Below are 11,669 nucleotides of genomic sequence, written 5' to 3'. Positions count from 1 at the left end.
TTGTCTTTGATTAACCGCCCTTCCTTTCTTGACCACGCGCTGAAATTTAAACCATTTTGTTTTAATTACTTGACTCAAATCGACCTTGACTTTATGGTTTTAAAGAGGAAAAAATAAAAAAAAAATAGGTGCATATTTTTTGGCAAAAATAATGTATATATTTTTAGGGACCAAGTATGGTATTTACATTGGAGGATTAATATCCGACTTACCCCCCTAAAAAAATGACGGAAAAGACGCGCATAAAAGACTCTCTTAAGCATGGTCAAAGTACGTGTATTGGTGTGTGCGTTAAGTGTAAGTGACATGCTTTGACTTTTTGTGTAAGACCATGGGACTTGGTGCCTAGACTCAATTAATGACTTAACAAGGTATTATTGACAGTAAAATTTAACCGAATTAATTAGTAAACTGGTTAATTAGACGCAAAATGATGACTCGATCAATAATCCGAACTGTCGTCAAAACGACAGGACTGGCGCCTCTCTTTGCAGTGTAGCGTTAGACGACAGAGCTGTTGCCAGGCGCCACACTCCACAGAGTGGCGCTACGGTTCAGACTTTGGCGCCATTGCTGGAGCTTCGATCTGAGACTGTTTTCGGTGTTATTAATCAACAGGGGTATGCCTAAAGTCGTACTAGGTCAATTCTGATTAAAATATTAGACTTTATTTACTCAATTTAATTAATTAATTAATTAATTAGAAAAACTTCTTTTAGTCATTAATTTAATTAATTTCAGCACAAGTAGAACAAACGGTTAAGAAAAACATATATCATATGCACAACAAACAGTGCACAATTAGTCAAATAGGCACAATATGATGCAATGAGTTTGCAACCTAACCATGGCTCTAGTTCTCTAAAGTTCAGGATATGGGTAAGTCAATAGAGGGTCCATGGTTAATTGTCTGGATGCACCGCGCCGAAGCGTAACCGTGAAGGGTTGGCGCGAGTGGATGGGACACCGCGAGTTTTAGAAAAAACTCGCTTCCATGGTTTGGTGAATTCAACAATCTCGGATGTACCCTTTGTTACTCAGAGCGTTCAATCAGGTAGATGGAGCATGAATTCCCAGAGGGTTATATCCATATGTAGAACACATATGGGTTTCAGAAAAGTGAGAAAAACTCAATCAGGAAGTAGGATCGAGTAAACAATGCAAAAAACTGGTCGAAATTAGAACGCATATTTCTGGCTCGGTATTGGAAGAATTTGGCGCCAGCAAACAGGAGTTGGCGCCGGATTTTGGCTGTAGCGCATGGCGACAGAGCTATCATCTGGCGCTACAGTCAAATTCTCGACGCTAATCTTCTGTTCGCTGACGCTAATTCCTACATGCCTCATCAGCTTTCTGTGCTCGATAAAATTTTCCAGTTTCGCGCAGTGTTATTTCGGTCCTAGTTGTGAAAGATATGCCTCAAATTTCCTACGTGTAAAATCCTATGTTTTAACTCATTACGGATGGTCTTTTCAATGAGATCTTTTTTATGCATATGGCAATAATGTTAATCAAAATTACGCACATGAAATACTTAGAACTTTTCGAGTCTCATCCACTCATTCTAAATCATTGCCGAAATAAATTTCAAGAATTAAAATAGAAATCCTCCCCAGTGGAGTCGCCAAAAACTGTAGGGAATATTTCAAGCGTTAATCCCCTAGCTTGAACCCCACTGTGATCATACACTAAAGTACGGTGGCGTCCAAAGGGAAAAAAGATAGAGCAAAAGAGTCGCCAACCAGTTTTTTAGGAACTTGTAAACCGTTCACGAGGTGAAGGTTACACCCCTTAACGATCCAAGAGATCGTCAACTCCATAAGGTCTTGAACCAAATAGGGTTCGGGGATGAAAGTACAAATCCAACCTAAAAGAGATTGAACCTGCCCTAATAATAGGCCTCTACTTTATTCTGATCGTATTCATGTGCGCTTTTGACTAACATGCAATCAATAGGATTAACCTAAACCTGTTTATCTATGTTGGTTGAATATTAATGCACAAATAAATCTATTATTGGGGATCACTTGAATTATAATCATATAAACCCTAAACAAGATTATTAATCATCTTATTAAGCGTGATTACAAGTACAAATTCCCTTTAAACATGCATATAAAGGTGATCAAGCAATAACAATAAATATAATCAAGCAACATAATAATCATAATAACAATTATAAAAATAATCATAATATTATAATCATAAAAATAATCATGAATCATGTTAAAGCATAATAATAGCAAGATCCTAGGCATGATACTAACAAGATTAATAACAAACCCTAGCATGTCACTAAACATCAAAAATCAAAGCTTTAGCCCTAACATGATACTAACATGAATATTAGGAAAGACAATAAAAGGCATCATAGAAATCATAATTGACATTATATTCTTTACCCTAAACATGATACTAGGAAGCAATAAAACATCCAAACATGATACTAGGAATCATAATAACAACCTAAGCATGATTTCTATATCATAATAACAATGTAAACAATTAAAACACTTACTTGGATGCCTCGTACCTCTTTCTAATAACAAAATACACACGTTAGTAACTTTAAGGAAAATAATAAAAAAAAAACAATTAAATTAAATAATTGAAAGAGAGATTTGGGACCAAACCCTGAGAAATTAAACCTTTCACGTCTAGGGCGAAGGCGACTTCGAATTTGGCTAGGTGTGTCTAGATCTTGTGAATGCGGAATTTTTATATTTGTGAGAAAGCTAGTTTAGAAAAAAGAGAGAGAGAGTAATCAAGAGAATCTTGATGAGAGTTGGTGAATGAAAATGGGGTTTTTAGAAGGCTATTTATAAAGAAAATCAACCAAAAAGATAAAAAATCAAAACAGAGTTCTGACGCATAAAACAGGGATTAGCGCCAGACGCTGACATTAGCGCCAGGCGCTAACGCTAGCGCTAGGCGCCAAGCTTAGCGTCAGGCGCTAATGCTGGCGTTTGGCGCTGACTAAGAATTTGACGCGTTTTCTAAAATCAGATAGAAATTGCCGTACAGGAGGATAAAATCGTACTTTCCTCAAAAAACGTTCTTTTATTCTGATCAAAACTCTAAAAGTCAACAAAAGTTAATTTATCAACGCTAATTAGATTAGGAATGAAAAGAACCTTCTAGAAGAATTTAGAAGACTAAAACCATTCCTAATTGCATTAGGAATGATAAATCTATATTAGGCCCTCCTCTAGATCATTGGGCCGCATATAAGGCTCAAATTGGGCCCAGTTCAGTAAATTGGCCATAACTTCCTCAATACTCATCGGAATTGGGCTTATAATATATCGTTGGAAATGTCTTTTCAAGCCCTATCCAACTACACTGTTATTGGACCCATATCATGGACCAACCAAACTAGATTGGCTATTTTCTTAAAATAGGTTTTCAAAAACAGAGAGAGGAGAAAAGAAATTAAAACTATCCGCAACACTAAACTTTCCACACTTTCACTTCATTCGATTATGATTCGACGTGAAAAGCACTCATCACTGGGTTTGGTTTTGGGGAGACACAAATGGGTGTCTACAGTAACTGTAGACACCCATTTGTGTCTCCCCAAAACCAAAACCCAGTGATGAATACCTTTCATGTCATTTGATTATCAAACGAAGTGAAAGTGTGAAAAGTGTAGTGATGAGGATGTTTTCATTAAAATATCTCTTCTTTCTGTTATTGAAAATATTTCTTTTCTTACCCTATTTATGAAAAACGTGCATTTCAGTTTAGTTTGGTCCATGATAAGGGTCAAATAATAGTGTAGATGGATAGGGCTTGAAAAGATCTTTCCAACGATATATATAAGCCCAATTCCGATGAATAATGAGGAAGTTATGGCCAAAGTACTAGACTGGGTCCGGTTTGGTTATTACATACGGCCCAATGATCTAGAGGAGGGCCTATTATTAATTATCATTCCTAAAGCTATTAGGATTTATTATAGTCTTCTAGAATACTCTAGAAGGTTCTCTTAAATCATAATGGAGTTAGGATTGATAATTATGTTTCAAAGAGTTTGAAATTGAATAAAACTACTCCTTTTGAGAATCCTTATTTTGTACAAAATGGAATATATTCAGATATTATTTTCGTGCCTCATAATATTTATACAAATATTATATGGTTGAATAGATCTTGAAATTATATTTCTAATGATATATTATAATATTAATTCGGAGCTATAACGAAAAAGATATGAATGGAATATGAAACTCTATCCAAAACTGACACCCTTCCACTATTTCGGCTATATCTTTTTATCTACAAAATATTTTAATCTTATTCTAATTGGGTTGGAAAGAAGAATTCAAGATCTTTCCAACGACATATTATATGTCTTATTTGGACTTCTGGATCAAAATATATGATAAAAACGAAATCCACAAAGCTGTCTTGCAGCGCCGGACGACCGCCCTGTCGAGCGGCGACATAGGCAGTTGCGGCGACAGCGTCGTGTTTTATTCCTTTTCAAACTCCGATTCTTTTTTATCATTTCAGACTGTTTTCATTATAAATAGCGTCCTTAGACCTCCGTTTTTTTAATCATCAATTCTCAATCAACTCTAACCAACTCTCATCAAGAAATTCTTGATATTCTCTCTCTTTTCTAAACCAACTTTTCACAAACAAAATTCCGCATTCACAAGATCTAGATACACCTAGCATAATTTGAAGTTTCCTTCGCCCTAAACATGAAAGGTTTGATATTTCTGAGGGTTTGGTCCCAAATCTAGTCTAAATTTTCTTAATTCTTTCTTTCAATTATTTAATTTAATTGTTTGATTTATTATTTTCCTTGAAGTTACTAACTTGTGTATTTTGTTATTAAAAAGAGGTATGAGGCATCCAAGTAAGTGCTTTAATTATTTTATTGATATTATGATATAGAATTCATGTTTAGGTTGTTATTTTGATTCTTAGTATCATGTTTAGGATGTTTTCCCTAGCTAGTATCATGTTAGGATGCTTTCCTTGGTATGATGTTTAGGGTAAAGAATATAATATCAAGTATGATTGTTGTGATGATTCCTATTTTCTTTCCTAATAGCATGTTAGTATCATGTTAAGGCTAAAGCTTTGATTTTTATTGCTTAGTGACATGCTAGGGTTTGTTATTAATCTTGTTAGTATCATGCCTAGGATCTTGCTATTATTATGCTTTAGCGTTGATATGATTATTTTGATTATGATTATTATTTTGATTATGATTATTATGTTGCTTGATTATATTTATTTTTATTGCTTGATCACACGTTTTATGCATGTTTAAAGGGAATTTGTACTTGTAATCACGTTTTATAAGATAATTAATAATCTTGTTTAGGACTAATATGCTTATAATTCAAGTGATCGCCAATAATAGATTTATTTGTGCATTAATATTCAACCAACATAGATTAAACAGGTTTAGGGTTAACCTATTGATTGCATGTTAGTCAGAAAGCGCACATGAATACAAGAAGAATAAAGTAGAGGCCTATTATTAGGGCAGGTTCTTTCTCTTTTAGATTGGATTCATACCCTCATCCCCGAACTTCCAGTCTTGGTTCCTGACCTATTGGAGTTAACGATCTCTTGGATCGTTAAGGGGTGTAACCTTCACCCTGTGAACGGTTTACAAATTCCTAAAACTTGTTGGCGACTCTTTTGCTCTAGCTTTCTTCCCTTTGGACGCCACCATGCTTAAGTGTATGATCACAGTGGGGTTCAAGTTTGGGGTAATGCTTGAAATATTCCCTACAATTACATAAAGTAGTAAAAGTGTTACTATAGACAATAGGTAACACTTACTTATTTTTAGTAACATTTATTATTATTATTAGGTAGCATTTATCATCATCATCATCATCATCATTATTATTATTATTATTATTATTATTATTATTATTATTATTATTATTATTATTATTATTATTATTATTATTATTATAAATATGAATAATATTATTATAAATATGAATAATATTAATATAAGTACATCACTATAACCATGAATGAGAACTTAACACATGATAGACAATAACTTGAATTTAATTATAATTTCGTAATTCTTACTAAAAAAATCTAATAGACAAAAATTTGAATTTAATTATAATTTCATAATTCTTACAAAAAAAATATCCATAAACGCCAATTTTTATGTTTGGACAAACAATATACAAGTAATAATTAAAACAAAAAGAAATTTAGCTTCGGTCTGTAGCTTGGAAAAGGTGAGGAAATAGGGAAAAAAAAAAGTCAACGAGGTAGCAACATGATAGGAGCAGCTAATTAGCATAACGGCAGCAACACCTATAGATTAAACAGCATTATGAAGCATAAGATAACCATATGTAGCAGCAAACGCGGTAGCAGATAGTAGTGGCACCAAATAGCAGTAGCAGATATCAGCGGCAGTAAACAACGGTGGTAGACAACAGTGGCAGCAAACACCATTAGAAGACTAGTAGCAGTCAGTGTAGCAAACAGCAGTAGCAGTAATAAACAGTTGTAAGCAGTAGTAACAGCAAAACAGCAGTAACAGTAAGTGAGCAAAAAGCTCCAACTTTTCAATCCTGGGAAAAAAAAAAGAAAAAACAAACTTTATCTTGATATTGTATATGCAAGCAAGCTTCTTGTGGCATCATTACGTGTTATCCCAATCCATCATCTTGATCCATTTAATACTACATATGTGTGAAAGCATCCTACATCAAAAAATTAGAACAAAAAGGAAATAACGCAATAATAAGAATTAGTGCTTTCTAAAAGAGAATATATTAATCATTACCTTAGAGTGTACATTGGGAAAATGATTTGTAAGTTCTGGATTGGATGACACCTCAACAACAAAGGGATTATATTTCTGGAAAAAAAAAAAAAAAAAAAAAAAAAAAAAAAAAAAAAAAAAAAACAGCAAAAGAGATTAAATTTCTGAGTGAGCTCATCAGTATAAAAATCCCTCACCTTCGAGGAGGGTCTTGGAGAATTGACCATTATTTGCAGCTTAGAACATTACAACCATAATGTATAACAAGCTACAAATTAAACAAGCAGTAAATTTCCTATCCTACTTGAATTTAATTATGACATCCACTGAATTTTGGCAAAGAAAATACTCAAAGTATCATGATTAAGGCTATTCTTAAAATTCTAGCTCATAATTAACTTATCAAATTTGTAAAAGACGACTTAAAGGCTAGGCTTCAAAAACCTTTGACACCACTCACCACGCCCAAAATCCCTATATCAAATTAATAGAACAAAAATCAGACATTGGATTCTTATTGCACTATTTCACATATGCAAGATAATTGCCACAACCATATACTTTATTGATAGATGACCTTTTTCGTAGGGTTGAAAATGATTGAATAGAGATCCAAAGGGCTTAGCAATTTGTCCAGTTGGTTAGGGGAAAATGCTAGAGAAATATAAAAGATGGTAATAGATACAACAGAATAAAAAAAACTTGAACTTTTTCTAGTAAGAAATAGTATCATAAATTAAGACAGAGAATTTAGAAATTTCCAGGGAAAAACCATAATGAAGTTCTTATTCCAGTGTCCTTGTTGTTCATGTTTCTGTTTCATGAAGAGAAAAGGAAAGCCGAAGGAAAAGACAAAGAAGCCAAAGGAAAAGAAAGGCGATAAAGCTAAAGTTGCACTTGCAGCAGCAGCCTCACCAGCAGCACCTACAGCATAGAAGAAGAAGGATAGTTAATTGTAATTCTAGCTAATCAGTTGGCTTTGAATCTATGAGATAAAGGCAATGTGTAAGTGATTTAATGTGAAATGCAGGTGCAAATTGCTCCTAGTTTGCTGAAACTTCAAATATAAGTATCTTCCCCTTGCCCCCTCTTGAATCTATTTTCTTTGAATCCTTGCTGCTAAGACATGAGATTCTCAACTTTCAGATCTACTACTAGGTCCTTGACTTGTCATAATGCAGATCCGATAGGCTAAAATTCTTATTTGTATGTTGGATTGAGTTCCATTAGATTGACACTCTTGAAAAGTTATGTTTGTCAATTTTTTAAGTATGTGGTTTGTTTCAAGATATGGTAGCTCTGCATTTCCTTCTGGTTTCTGGGAAAGATCATAAGAGGGTTTGTGGGGAAACCACACTAGCACCCAATTTGAAGGAGAGGGGGGACATCATCTTTGAAATCAAACTTTAAGGTGTGAGTGTAGCCGGTAAATGGCCAAATAGCAAGCCCATATGCGCAGTTAAAGATTCTAAATTACTGAAAAGCTTATAATTCTTATAGGCTTCTCAATTACAATTACTAAAAATCTTATAATTACCCTTTAAAGAATAATTTGATATAAATAATATCACCAAATCCAAGCCAACTTATTTGAGCTTGCTGACCAGCATGAAGTCTCACACCAGAGGCATCATACATCACCTATTAAGTGATACAAGACATGCAAGTTTATCCAATCTAACAATCATTATTGAGTGCTGGAAACCAAATCCCTGCATAAATCCTTATTGATGCTATTGAAACAATTTCTTTGCGTGCCAAAATGGCAAACACAATTGGGGAGATGTTTAAGTTATAAGTCAATCTTAGAGAACAACCTGAATGTGGCCTACAAATGACACTTTTAGCGTTAAAAATTAGCACTGATGTATAATCAAAACCAGTAATTCCCTTTTAATAGCATTCAAATTCAACATCCCAGAATCTATTACAACCAGAAGAGAACTATAACACTGCTCTCTTCACCTTAAGAAAGCTTCAGGGGTGGAAAACACAAGAAAGTAAGTATTTACTTATAATTCCCTCACAAAATAAATTATAATTAAAAAGGGAAGGAGGAGTTGGTAATAAAATTAAGCCCTTTATACAAGAGACACCTACCTTATCCATATCAAAGTCCACCTAAAAAGCATGCATAACAGCCTTAGCAGTCCCAAATGCATCCTTTTTTGTTGGATTTATCTACATGACCTTTAAAACACAATGTATTAGTCATATTTAGTAATTCAGCAGATAAACCATGCCATCTAACCCAAATTTATGACTTAAACTCATAGTTGGCAGACAACTCAACCATATAAAGAAACACTACTTGTACAGTTTGTTTTGAATTGTGTCTAGTTCATCTTTTTCCTGGAACATTAATTATATTATACAACCATTCAAAACAGTATGAAGATAAAGGACACCAAAATTGAGTCCAAACTCAAGTAAAAGTCTATTTACATAGCTAATGTAGGAGACAAAACGTCATAGCCACCATTAACTAACAAATAATTATTGATTCACCTAAGTTATTTAGGTACCATCATAGCTGTAACCTAATTTGCAGATCAAATCACAACAAAAACTAAGGAAAGATTTGACTGGTATTGTAATATGTTGTATTATAATTAGAAGTTATTTCTCTCGAGAGTATGATGCATCAAAAAAATATGGCACCTTTATATATAATCCTACTAATTAAATTTAATAAAATACCAAAAAATTAGAAATTTTTGCCTCTTGGAGTCTAAAATCAATAACAACATGCATATTTCGAACACCTAGGGCAATTAAAATGGAGTTTACAAGTAGTAGTTCAATGGAAACTTAATTATAATCAATAGTTTAATCTTATAATCGAATTCAATTAGAAGAACCCTAAATTGAATATACTGAAAATTTAATTAAGGATAAAACGTAGATTATAAAATTAAGATTCATTCATTGCATTGAGAAACAACTTGAATTGTTACATGAGAGAATTCGCCTTAATGGATATCATAATTCGCCTCAAATGATTTTAGATTTCGCCTCAAAGTAGAATGTGGAGTGCGCTTTATTGGGAAATAATGAGATAATTACCTTAAAATCAGAAATCGAGAAGTGCGGTGGCTGGAAGGCCTGGAACGGAATGGAAGGCGCAAGCCAGCGGTAGGTCTGGGTGAGTGGGTGGCTGACTGACTGTTGGTTGTTCACTTGTACGAAGAATCGAAGAGAGAGTGAAGAAGAAGCGGAGCGTGTTTTTTATTTCTTTTGTTCATTTGGGGATTAAAACTGTTACTTTATTATACTCGTAAATGTTTAATTCACCTAAAAGTCATATAACACCTCTTAGTGATACCATAATGTGTTACTTATTTTAAAAGTGTTACTTTAAAATGTTACTGATATTAAAAGTGGTAAATTGTGTGTTACATTATAGCAAAGTGTTACTAAAGTGTTAATTATAAATCTTATATTTTGCATTTTAAAAAGTGTTACCAATTATGTGTTACATAAACTCAATTATGTACTAGTGATACTTCTGTTCTAATTGTCTAATAGTTAGAAGCTTCATAAATATACTACATAAGAACATTCTTAAAATAGAAAGAAAATTAGTATCCTACTTCGAATATAGTACGACAAACAATTATTCAGTAAACTAATCTACTCCGTATTATATACACCCGGGTGTATCGTACACCCGAAAACATTTGTTATTCAATATATTAATAAATAATTCTAGCAAACTCAACTACTAAATATCCAAATTTATTTCAAAATGTCAATTTTTTTTAGAAAGGGCTAATTATCCTACAATTTTGTTAAGTTGTTTGCTAAGTTCAATTGTAGCATTTTTTGAATTTATGAGAGGGCTAATTATCGTACAATTTTGTTAAGTTGTTTGCTAAGTTCAATTGTGGCATTTTTTAAGTTTATTATGAAATTGAAGATTTGATTATTTAATTATGTTCTTGTAAATAATTATTAGGAAATTAAGGACTATTAAGTTGCATAAAAATTGTTTGTTTTTTTTTTTGTAGATTACAATGAATTGAACTCACTCAAACTTATTTGATGTAATAATTAGTTTGATAGAATTTACCTTAGTCTAACCATGCTTATGCACAAATGTGGAACGATAAAGAAGAACTATAAAGAGGAACGATAAAAATTGTTTTTTTTTTCTAGATTATAATGCATTTATAATATCAAATTGTAAATCAAAAATACAATTAATTTTCCTAAACTAATAAAAATTTCTAAACACTTGTTGTCAACACAAAAATAACTAAGTTGTGGCATTTTACTAATTTCAGTCATTTATTCTACTCCATTCCATTCCAATCTTTTCATAAAAGCAATAATTACTACAACTTGTAAATATCAAGCCAATTATCTTACCATTATATATTCAAACACCTCAAGATTAATTAGCTTATCAACTACAATAAAGTACTACAATCTGTTAAATATCAAGCCATAGTTAGCTTATCAACTACAAAATCCAATAGAAACTTTAGTCTAGCTAAGATACATTTCATAACAAATTATAATCAAGATTACCATAAATAAAAACCAGTAGCTATCATAGCTCATATCCTCATCCTCTTCATCAAAACCAGAACTCAACTCACCATCATAATCTACATTCTCCTAACCAGCATCATCTCTACCTTCATCAACACCTTCTCCGACAAAAACATTCTCAAACCAACATAATCCTTATAATTTATTCTCAAAATTTCATCAATTCCTGCATAATTCAGCAATTTGCTTGTCTCGAAGTTCCCTTATTTTGTCTTGTAAAACCTTCACTTCTTCTAGCTTAGCATCATGTGCTACTCCAAGCTTTGCCATTTCATCTACTTAAGCTTCTTGAGTTGATATAATTTTATTTAGCTTAGCATACAAAGTTGCAAGTTGCATTTCCAAA

At 32.8% G+C, this 11,669-nt stretch overlaps 1 long non-coding RNA gene across 3 annotated transcripts; it reads right to left on the bottom strand.

Annotated features, from left to right (window-relative positions):
* Window positions 1-6,095: 6,095 nt before the first annotated feature.
* On the bottom strand, window positions 6,096-10,025 carry LOC145559792 (uncharacterized). Of its 3 annotated transcripts, none has more exons than XR_014092958.1 (5): window positions 9,833-10,025; window positions 8,867-8,956; window positions 7,539-7,690; window positions 6,788-6,862; window positions 6,096-6,704 (listed from the first exon to the last, which is right to left on the bottom strand). It is a non-coding gene; the product is annotated as an uncharacterized LOC145559792 (long non-coding RNA). The 3 variants fall into 3 exon arrangements; XR_014092957.1 differs by having other exon boundaries at window positions 6,096-6,572; XR_014092956.1 differs by having other exon boundaries at window positions 6,096-6,862.
* Window positions 10,026-11,669: the final 1,644 nt, after the last annotated feature.

The sequence above is a fragment of the Chenopodium album genome, chromosome 9, assembly GCF_948465745.1.
Source record: "Chenopodium album chromosome 9, dcCheAlbu1.1, whole genome shotgun sequence".
Taxonomy (NCBI): domain Eukaryota; kingdom Viridiplantae; phylum Streptophyta; class Magnoliopsida; order Caryophyllales; family Amaranthaceae; genus Chenopodium; species Chenopodium album.
This window is presented reverse-complemented; position numbering and strand designations above follow the sequence as displayed.